Source organism: Anastrepha obliqua, chromosome 3, assembly GCF_027943255.1.
Source record: "Anastrepha obliqua isolate idAnaObli1 chromosome 3, idAnaObli1_1.0, whole genome shotgun sequence".
NCBI classification, from domain to species: Eukaryota; Metazoa; Arthropoda; class Insecta; order Diptera; family Tephritidae; genus Anastrepha; species Anastrepha obliqua.
This window is the reverse complement of record NC_072894.1, coordinates 78,562,556-78,574,587: the sequence shown is the minus strand read 5'-3', so window position 1 is coordinate 78,574,587 and position 12,032 is coordinate 78,562,556.

Genomic DNA, 12,032 nt, shown 5'->3' with positions numbered 1-12,032 from the left:
AAGAATTCCATGCCTGTCTCTTCTTCTTCTACCTCATATTCTTTTTCCTCCTGGTTACTCCATTTTCCTTCATTTTCTTCCTGGTCGTATTGAAAAATATGTTTACTCCACCAACATATTTCGGCTAGTATGGCACCTGGAGCTCGTTTTCCTCGGTATCTTGACTCAAATGGCATCGCAGTTTGATGGTAGCGCTCTCCTTGCTCATCTGATTCTGTCGACAATTGGTACATTCAAAATAACTTCACGATCAAAATAATGTCTGTATGCCACAGAAAAATCATCACTGATTGATCCATGCTTTTCTCTCGCTGGTGTGAAACGTCCACAACAATAGCAGAAAACGTTAATATTTGCAGGACAATTGTACATTTTTTATTTTCTTAATTCATAAAAAAATTCACGTAAATGAAATTAATAAATTCAAATATGTTAACAAAAACCGTATTGTTCACAAAATATTTAGCGCGTCAAATGTGTTTTAGAAGTTGTTATGCACGAACCTGATCTCGCAAGACTGCTGCGATCTTAGAACAGGTAAAATCGTTGGGAACAAATTTTGGAGTTTCTAAAACAAACATTTCCTGATAAGACAGACTACAACCTTCTTTATACTTTTTATTTTGGAATGTGTGCTAGCCACTTTTCTATGTACTTAACAGGCTAAAAGTCTTGTGAGACCAATCTTGCTTTTCACTACTCACGATCACATTTTGTTACATCCAATATTCATTGGAAAACCGTATCTGGAAAAAATACTAGCAAAAATAGAAAAATCTGAAAATGTGTATAACGGGTGGTTACGTATAAAATTATTTTCATAATTACAGTAAAAAATGGTAAAAACATACAATTTTTCGAAATTTTGGTATTCAAAATTGCGTATTGAGATATAGGTTCTCCTTAAAATAAGTTTATTTGTACATGTACGAAATTTCTGCATCAAGCTATGACAAAATAAATCGATTAAATCAAACAAAGGTCGATTTATAAGTCAAATTTAGCGTACAGGTAAAACTCCAAAATCTCATGAAAATTGAAAACTTCAAAACGCAATAAAAAAAAATCGAGCTAACCTTTAAAAACCCAGCGAGGGTTTTGCTATTGAATAGGTATATTTTCAGAAAAAAAGGTCCGGTGTGGTTTGATTTTGATGACCCCAAAATTGTCGCACAGTGTAATTAATATTTTCAATAGTTTCTTTGCGCTCAAAACCGGCGTCATAAAAATGTTTTTGATGGCGCCATCTTTTTAATGAGTTAGTGCGTTGGATGTTACACCCCTAGCTGGCTTCCAGTGAAAGCTTGGTGACATTCGGTTCAGTGGCTCAGTGGCTCTCTGTGACTTCTACCTATTCGGAAAATTGCATTTGACCATGAAAGCAAATCCAAAAGGCTTGTACCCACATCCTGAAGGACATTCCGGTTAATGACCTGAAACACTCTTTCGAAAAAGCTTTTAGATCGTGCATAACAGTATATCGAAGCCATAGGGGACTATTCTGAATAAATAAACTCAAAGTTATCAGAACAAAGCTCCTGTAGCTTTTACTTTAGCTTTTCTTCTTCTTCTTACGCGATTTTGGTTTAAGATTAACAAAGCTCGCCAGTCGTTTCTTTCTCGTGCTAACCGGCGCCAGTTGAACACACCAAGTGAAGCCAAGTTCTTTCCAACGCCTGCTACCAACAGCTGGTACCGCATGGAATACTTTAAGTTCCGGAGCGTTTGTATCCATTCGGACGACATGACCCAGCCAGCGTAGCTGGCGTAAGGGTCTTTATTCGCTGCGCTATGTCTATGTCGTCGTAAAGCTCATACAGCTCATCGTTCCATCACCTGCGATATTCGCCATTGCCAACATGCAAAGGTCCACACACCTTACACAGAATCCTTCTCTCAAACACTCCAAGCGTGATTAACGCTGACTTTTTTCGCTTTTTCTTATGCTGTTGTTCAGCTGACCATAGCATTTGATCAAGCATTGAAACACGAAATAAAACCTAAAAATTTTTAAATAACATGTCATCTCATCTCATCTACTTCAAATGTTTAATTTACTTTGACCTCCATAATTAAAAGTACATGCATATTTTCATCTAGATAGATAGTGTTCAATATTCAATTATTAAAGGTTTGCTCACTTATGACATTAGAATTTTGGCACTCCCTTACAAATGGTCGCATTTAAGAGGAGCGAAGAAAGTGGAAAAATTAAATACTTTTTGGTAAAAATTATAGCAAAAAGCGTTGTTTCACTTCAATTATAAATTAATATATGGAAAAAACGGAAATTGCTAAGTATGATATTAAAAAAAATGTTTTAACTTAATCCCAGAATTACATTTTGTGAATTAATTTTTAAATTCTAAACTGATCGCGAAATTTTGCCAATATGACGCTATTATGCAGTATAGCCCTAACGAATTATTTCATAGAAGAAGCGGATACATCATAAATTTAGTTGACTATTGAATTGAGTTTTGAGGCGACCCAAGAAGCACCAAGGGATTTGGTAACTCCTAAAACACTCAGGCTAAAAAGCCCATTGTATTCAAAGCTCTGCGTTGTTAGTCAAAAAGGAATGGAGTGAAAGGGGCAGAGAGAAAGAGATATGATATAAAGCCGGAAATAGCTAGTCCTGTGAGAGTTTTCCAGATTCTTCGGCAAATCAGAAAATATCCTCCAGTTTGAAAGAACGAATTTTATGCATTCTCATGACATCGGAAGCCAAAATTTGTAGTCTGGCTCTAGCAAATGCAGGACAATCACAGAGAAAATGCTCAGTGCTAACCGTTTTCTCTAAACAAGATAAGCTAATTCGTCCTCAATGATTACAATAGTTGTAATAATATCGATCATCAACCGAACGAATTTTTTTACAAGTTTTAGAAGAAGGTTCGACAGTTTTCTGTTAGGGCTTGTCACAAAACACTTTGCAGTTCTGCAGCATTCTAGACCGGACCATCGCTCTTTATGTAAATTGCATGCATTATCGCTGATCCAATTCATGATATCTGCGGGACTGATTCCGATTATTGGCTCTAGTCCCTGTGGGGTAACCGCTGATGCGCATTTCCTTGAACACTGCGATGTCTTGCATCCCATATAAGTACAACTTGCAACATAATTAAGCTAATTAAGCTTCTTCTTACATTACTTAGCAATCTGACTGTCACTAAAGCCTCCAATCTGTTTCCCGCTCCATCTTCTCTCAATGATCTATTCAGCTACTTTCAGGATGGCAAAAATTTCCGTTTGGAAATCAGTTGCCATTTCCCCCACAGCATAGTGATACTTATTACAAAATAAAAAAAATAAATAATTGGCGCGTACACTTCTGTTAGGTGTTTGGTCGAGCTCCTCCTCCTATTTGTGGTGTGCGTCTTGAAGTTGTTCCACAAATGGAGGGATCTACAGTTTCAAGCCGACTCCGAACGGCAGATATTTTTATGAGGAGCTTTTTCATGGCAGAAATTGCCATTGCAGAGGTTTGCCATTGCCTGCCGAGGGGCGACCGCTATTAGAAAAATGTTTTTATTAATTTTGCTTTCACTGAGATTCGAACCAACGACCTCTCTGTGAATTCCGAATGGTAATCACGCACCAACCCATTCGGCTACGGCGGCCGCTACGACGGTGATACCAGAACCTATTTCATTCTTGGACCCATCGGTCATCCGTCAAACCTCTCTGAATTTATTCTAGATTACTGTGTGGCTCATGCAATGGAAATTTGATGTCATGTACTTTAAGTTGTATTTGATGTCAAATTTCCTTCCAAATGAAACTATAGGTATAAGATCGTCCTTGGGTACCAAAAACAGTGGATACTGCTCAGCTAGCATCTTAAAGATTTCTCTATGTTCCGAAGTTGCATCTTCTTGCCAGAAACCATATTTATTGAGTTTACACATTGCTTCCTGCTGTATCTTAAGATCCAAGGGGAACAAGCAACCTAGTAAGTATCATACTTTCCCAATTTATATTTGAAAGGCACTGGGCTCAGATTGTCAAAATGTCCATCTTTCATATCATTGCCCCTAAAGATGCTCTATGATATCCGGACTTAGCGGCATGTCAGGATGTACTTCACATTGCTTTTGTCCTGGATATACCGAGCAAGTTCTTGCTCATAAGCACACCCTTTTGAAAACGAAATGATTTTCCTAAAAATTTTTCTTTTCTTTCACTTTTATTCAAATTTTCTGGAGTTAGCAACCCAGTGTCATGCTAAGGGAGCTGATTTGTCAGAAGGAAACGAGAAAACTGATTACTGAGCAAACCTTTTATTATTGAATCATGCTACAACACTATGTTTTTAAGAAAGTTATATTTAGAACTTAATTAGATTCCATTGTGTTAAATGTACTTTAAGTTGTATTTAGAATTTAATTAGTTTCCATTGTATTAAATAGCTTCAAAATATATGTTTAGAAATAGCTTTTCCTTTTTATAATCTTATCTCCTACCTACAGATAGATATAAGTACATACATCTCCGCCCGCCCATATTTCTAACAATTGGAAAACAACACACAATGAGCCCAGCCACTTATTTGTTTGTTTATTTCAATTTAGCGCAACAAATTAAATTTGATTGTAACTGACGATTTTGGTGCTGTTGTCAGTCAATCTTGTGCCCATCTCTACTGTCTATCCGTAGAATAAAAAAATGCATAGGTTTTTTATTATCTTTCCGCTTGTGGTTCGATTTTATTGTTGATTAAAAAAGCTGATGGTTTTTTTGTTTATATTTAGTGTTTCGTAAAAGTACATACATCAACATGCATACGTATACATATGTACATGTGTATGTATATTATGTATATGTGTGCATGCTCTATGGTGTCATTGAACCGTCACAACATTGATTTGGTGGTGGTGGTGGTAGTGAGAAACTGCAATTGGAAGCTCTTAATAGATTTCTGATATTTGTTATCGATATACCCATATATGGGACCACCATAATAAAATAACAAAACTACCGTAATTTGTTTTAATTGATCCTTTTCGGCGTCATAAAAGTCAATTTTCAATTATTGCCGCACAACTTTTAGGTGGCATGAACTATGTAACTTTTTAATGAATTGAAGAAATCAAATGTATAATATTATTTCATGGGTTCACGTTGCAGATCAGTTTTATTGTAAATGAAAGGGGGAAACTTAAGTTTAGTCTCATGAACAACTACCGTTATGTATATACATACATATGTGTGTACGAATGCATATTTTTATAAACCAAGTTCCTCGGCTGAGTCGAAGGGTTTACAAGGTAGACATTTTCATTAATTAATTAATGATTGTTTCCGTTAGACTAATGTAATTCTACATAATTACAGGCATACACACATATACTACTGTGGGCAAAAAGTAAGGTGAATTTGGTTGGAAAATGAAAAATCTTTATTTATTCCTGTAAATCAATTTCATCCCCTTCAAAATAATCCCCTCTCGATGAAATACACTTATGCCAACGATTTTTCCAATCCCCGAAACATGCCAAATAGTCCATTTCCGGTATAGCCATCAGTACCTTCTTCGATTCAGCTTTTATCTCCTCAATCGACTCGAAACGCTTTCCCCGGAAGGGTCTCTTGAGTTTTGGGAGTAGCCACAAGTCACACGGACCCAAATCAGGCGAATACGGTGGTTGCGGAACGATATGCGTGGAATTTTTAGCGAAATGGTCATGAAGAACGAGTGCAGTGTGAGACGATGCATTATCGTGATGCAAAAACCAAGAGTTGCTGGCCCATAATTCTGGTCTTTTTAGACGAATTGCTTCACGTAAACAACGCATAACGCTCAAATAATATTCCTTATTAACAGTTTGGCCAGGTGGAAGGAATTCATAGTGCACCACACAACGAAAATCGAAAAAAACTGTCATCATGACCTTTATTTTTGAACGACTTTGACGTGCTCTTTTCGGTCTGGCCTCGCCTTTAGCACGATATTCGCTTGATTGGTCGGTTGTTTCAGGGTCGTAAGCATAAACCCAAGTCTCATCTGCCGTAATGATGCATTTGAGCTTGTCCTGATAGTCTGAAAGCATTGTTTCACACACATCAACGCGACGACTTTTTTCCGAGAAATTGAGAGCTTTCAGTACCAAACGAGATTTGACTTTTCGTAGGCCCAAATGGTCTTTCAAAATGGTTTTCACAGATCCTTCTGATATTCCGATCATATCAATAAGGTCTTTAACAGTCAACCGACGATTTTTGAGCACTAACTCCTTCACTTGACGTGTTGGTCATCTGTTGACGTCGATGGTCATCCGGAGCGCTCCAAGTCATCAACACGCTCTCGACGCTCTTTGAAGTCTTCGTACCACTTATGAACATTTTTCTGCGACATGGTCGAATCACCAAATGCCTTCTGCAACATGCTAAACGTTTCCGCAGCCGAAATTTCTTTCCACAAAAAAAATTTGATGGCACTTCTCTGCTCAATGAAATCAGACATTGTAAAAATCGAAAAATGCACTCTTGGTCGTTTGGTAAATATAGCGTTTTTCAATAGGTGCGCTTCAACTTTTTTCCGATAGGGAGGGCGAACAACGCAATATTTTTTATTTTTCGCTTGTCATTTGTAAACTTCATTAGTATACATTTCATCATGGAACGCTACACACTTGAGCAACGATGCAAATTGTGCAAATTTTTTATGAAAATAATCGTTCTGTTGCTGCTACTTTAAGACTACTTTTTTCCAAAAAATCATCTTCAGTGATGAAGCTCACTTTTGGCTCAATGGCTTTGTCAACAAGCAAAATATGCGTTACTGGGCAGAAAACAATCCACACGTGATTCATGAGGCACCGTTGCATCCCGAAAAAATCATTGTTTGGTGCGGTTTACATGCCGGCGGCGTAATTGGCCCATATTTTTTCTTTGACGAGAACGATCGCCACGTTACTGTGAATGGAAATCGATACCGCGACATGATAAACGATTATTTTTGGCCGGAATTGAATGGTATGGACTTAGACGATATGTGGTTTCAACAGGACGGGGCCACAAGCCACACAGCACACGCTACAATTGATTTGTTGAAGAGTAAGTTCGATGAGCGCATTATTTCCAGAAATGGACAGGTCGAATAGCCGCCGCGCTCGTGTGATTTGACCCCTCTAGACTATTTTCTTTGGGGTTATGTGAAGTCATTGGTCTACAGTAACAAGCCGGCGACGATTTGGATTAGATCCTATTTAATAAAGAGGAACAGCACACAATTTATCCACCATGGATAGAGTAATAAGGTGTCGCCGATCGTGGTACCGCTCTCAGGGAATTTGACAGAATCGCAATTTATTCGGATGTTGTTTGTGTAATTTATTCTTCTTCTTGCATTCTTATTCGCATTTCCGCATCTATTTCATGCAACTGGTGCAACATTTGGTGGCCAGCGCGTTGTAATTTAAGAAGGGTTTTTGGGGACGCTCATTGCTCTTGTGGTTGATATGTCCTAACTATTGGAGTCGTTGTGGTTTGAGTAACTTAAGGACATCTTCCCCTTTGCCAACCCACAGCAGCTCCACCTTGTATCTGAATCTATAACAACCATCCTCAGCCCGGATTGGACCATACACTTTTCGATCAAAATTAGATTATATATCATAATAGGTGCCTACACGCATTTTGGGTGTTTGGCCGAGCTCCTCCTCCTTTTTGTGGCGTATGTCTTGATGTTGTTCCACAAATAGAGGGACCTACAGTTTTAAGCCGAAGCTTTTTTGTGTCAGTAATACACTCGGAGGGGCGACCGCTGTTAGAAAAAACTTTGGCTTGATTTTGGTATTTCATGGAGATTCGAACCTAAGTACTCCGAATGGTAGTCACACACCAACCTATACTGCTTAAATGTCGCAGACGATGGCACGATGCGCTGTATAGCAAAATAGACAGAGTACAACGAATAAATATTATTATTCGGCTCCACTGGCCAAGACAAGTCTTTCGAATGGATAGAAACGCTCCAACTCTAAAAGTTTTCGATGCGTTATCTGCTGTTAGTGACAAAGCAAGACCTCGTCTGCGTTAGAAAGACCAAGCTTGAATGGTTACTTTACACAACAGCTGTTGCAAAAATCGCATACATGTAGAGGCAATAGTACTAATAGGTTAAGAAATTAAATTCCTCTTATTCTTAAATTCGCCCTAAGATTTTAAATTTCTCTGTCGCAATTCCTTCTTATAGTTCCCGTTTGATTAATCAACTTGAGGTCGCTTTATTGCAGTCCATTGTGTTGCGTTCCATTTATTCCAGTGAAATCTCAATCTTTTTTATCGCCGCCGTAGCTGAATAAGTTTATGCGTGACTTCCATTCGGAATTCGGAGAACGTAGGTTCGAATCTCCCCGAAACACCAAGATGAAGACAAGCTTTTTCTTAATAGCGGTCGCCCGTCGGCAGGCATTGGACAACCTTCGAGTGTATTTCTACCATGCAAAATCTCCTCATAATAAAAATATCTACCGTTCGAAGTCGGCTTAAAACTGTCTGTCCTTCCGTTTGTGGAACAACATCAAGACGCTCGTCACAAATAGGAAAAGGAGCTCGGTCAAACACCTAGAAAGAGTGTAGGCGCCAATTATACCTATATACAGGGTTGGCCATATTAAACTGACCCATGTGATTATTAAAAAAATATGGAAAAAGAAACATTTTTTTGTGTTTCATTGTGAAAAACATTTAATTTAGTTCAAGGAGATTCGTTTACATCACTTTTTGAATATGATATCGCGCAAGTGGTCGCCCTTAGCACGTATTTGGATATGTACAGGGTTGGCCATATTAAACTGACCCATGTGATTCTTAAAAAAATATGGAAAAAGAAAAATTTTTTTGTGTTTCATTGTGGAAAACATTTAATTTAGTTCAAGGAGATTCGTTTACATCACTTTTTGAATATGATATCGCGCAAGTGGTCGCCCTTAGCTCGTATAGCGTAATGTGCCCGTTTTTCGGCGTTTTCCATAGTTTTGGCCAGCGTCTCGGCCGATATGGCGGCTATTTCCCGTCGGATATTGGCCTTAAGTGCGCCTAGTGTCTTTGGCTTGTTGACGTAAACCTTAGATTTCAAATTACAGTAAAAAGTTATAGGGTTACTCAATGGGTCAGTTTAATATGGCCAACCCTGTATATTCGCAAAAAGTCAGTAGTGAATCTATTGTACTATAATAAATACATAAATAAATCAAATAAACCAAGATTTTTAAATTAAATTTTGAATAATAAACCTCTTATAAAATAACCAATATGTATTTATCAAAGAGAAACAATGTCAATTTATTTTAGAGGATATATTTTATAAGATATAAATGACTCAACAGCAGAACACTAGACGGTGGCAACACCAATTCTAAAGATATCCCTTCGGACATTTCAAATTATTGCGGTTACCTTTGGTGGTCGTATGTAAGGGAAGGGCATTCATTATGCCGTGAAAAAATTTTGATTAACAGATTATTTCGTGAACTGTTAGGCACATATTTATGTTATTCAGATATCGCTGTTCGGCTCATATGCCATTCAGATATCTTTTCGGCCCTGCCTTCACTTCAATGATACAGTTATAAACTCTATAAGTAATTCCCACAAATTCCCGAACTGCTCATATTTTTGTTGCTCTAAGATTTTTGTTTTCCACGACCACAACTTCAATATTTTGAATATATATTAAATCAGTTTTGAATTTGTTTTATTAAATGGGAATATTTTCAAAGCATACCAATTTAGTTGGTCCTTCATTTTAAGCCTTCCATATTCCATATTTTTTCAGTGTACTTTGACTTATGAATAAATATCTGTTAAATATCTTCCGGCCTTTTTTGACACCTACACCTCTTGGAAAGCATGGAAGTCATTAGCAGATATGTACTTGACAGTGAAAATTTACATTTCTTTGTGCTGGCTGTCAGGATAAGGAAGTGAATAATGAAAGCCGTCGATTGACGCGAATTACTTTGAAGCGCAAGAATTGCCGAATGCCTACTTATACTCGCTCATTGTTCGAATGCACTTTTTAAAGAAATAGGAGAAAGTGCTGCAAGGCTTAGAGCTCAATTAGCCCATACTTAATTTACGTAACTTTACTTAACTTAATATTTTGGTAAACCTGGTATATGGAAAGCTGGTTAGCGGTTAATTAATACTTAACTCAACTTAAGAAACTTTAGAACGAGTGGGTTTAAAAAAGTAAAGACTCGGCCTTAAGTAAATTAGAAAATTGGCCTGTCATATCTTCGATTTTATAATTCTTAAAACTAAATGTATTTAGAAATTATTTTTTAAAATAATTTATTTGATGGGGCATTATAAAGGGCTCTCCAATAAGAGGTGTTATTTTTATATTCAAAGAAAAATACTATTTTTTAATATAATAAATGATCGGATGTTTATTTCATTATAAAGAGGAAGGTATGTGGTTAATAGTGGAAAATAACATCAGGTAAATGACCACCACGACCATGCTTACAGCACAATATCCTTTTCATGAAATTTTCCATAACCGAATTGCAAAGTGGTCCGGAAACTTTTCCCGTAAAAGATCAATAGTTTCGTTGCTTGTGTGGCACGTAGCACCGTCTTGTTGAAAATCACATTGTTATTCATCTCTCGATAGCGCAATCCATTCACCAATAACACCTGTTGTTGGAAAACCCTTTAGTATGAGGCGAACTGTTAAATTAATGTGTTGAGTAATCGTTGTCAATTTCTTAAGTTAAGTCTACACTAACTGAGTTTTTAACAATAAGTAGCACGAGTTTTGAAAAGCATGCAAAAATAAAATATATTTATTCCACACTTCAAATGCATGCATTAATATGTGTGTATGTATGTATGTATAAATGTGCAAATATTGGGAGTACGCATATTTCCATTCAAATATGACCCGCTGCCCTTAGGATAGTTTAACACTTTGTGCACTCACATCCTTCACTCTGCCTTAGGACATAAACATATGTGTGTATCCTTATACATACAAAAATATGTACATTTGTACACATGTATTCCCTGTGTCATTGCCTACATTTTTTATCTATGTAGGTATTATATTTGGCTGAGAGCATATGAAATTCATATTAATACGTCAAGTATATACAAGAAGATACTCGAATATAGGGGTTTTCAGTAAGAGCGCTTCAACTTTTGAACTTTTTTGAATAAAACACAAACGGTTTGACTTTTTTAACTAATTTTTTTTTATTATCGAGTTTGAACATATATAATACATTTAAGTATGAAATTCGATTTCTTTTGCATGACCACCGCGTGCACGTTTTACGAAGTCCAATCGTTGAACCCAATTTTCGACCACTCTTTTGCATAAATCGACCGAAATTCCAGCAATTTCGCGTTCAATATTGGCTCTGAGCTCACAAATCGTCGCCGGCTGGTTACTGTAGACCAATGACTTCACATAACCCCAAAACGAGACGGTTTGTTAAATGGACCGTAAAATGGCCGCAATGCTCTTAAAGTAGCAGCAACAGAACGATTATTTTCATAAAAAATTTGCACGATTTGCAATTGTTGCTCAAGTGTGTAGCGTTCCATGATGAAATGTATACTAATGAAGTTTACAAATGACAAGCGAAAAATAAAAAATATTGCGTCGTTCGCCCTCCCTATCGGAAAAAAGTTGAAGCGCACCTATTGAAAAACCCTAAAGTTCGAGCAAAGAATGCGTTACTACTTCATCGGAATAAATTTCGTATGACCAGCTATTGACATATATACATGCACTAGAAAGATTATCCGAACATGCAAATAATAGAATATAAATAAAATTATATTCTGCAGTTGCAAACTGTTTATTCAATACAGGGGTGGATCAGAAGGTGCCCACAGTTGCAAAAAAATGTATAACTAACCAAAGTAGCTGAACTCCAGTGGCACGTAGCCTAATAAAAACGCAAGAACAACGATTATAATGCTTCGGAGACCATAAATTGGAGGCATTGCTCAATGAGAATCCATGTCCAACGCAAGAAGAGCTTGTTTCAGTATTAGGAGTTACCCGC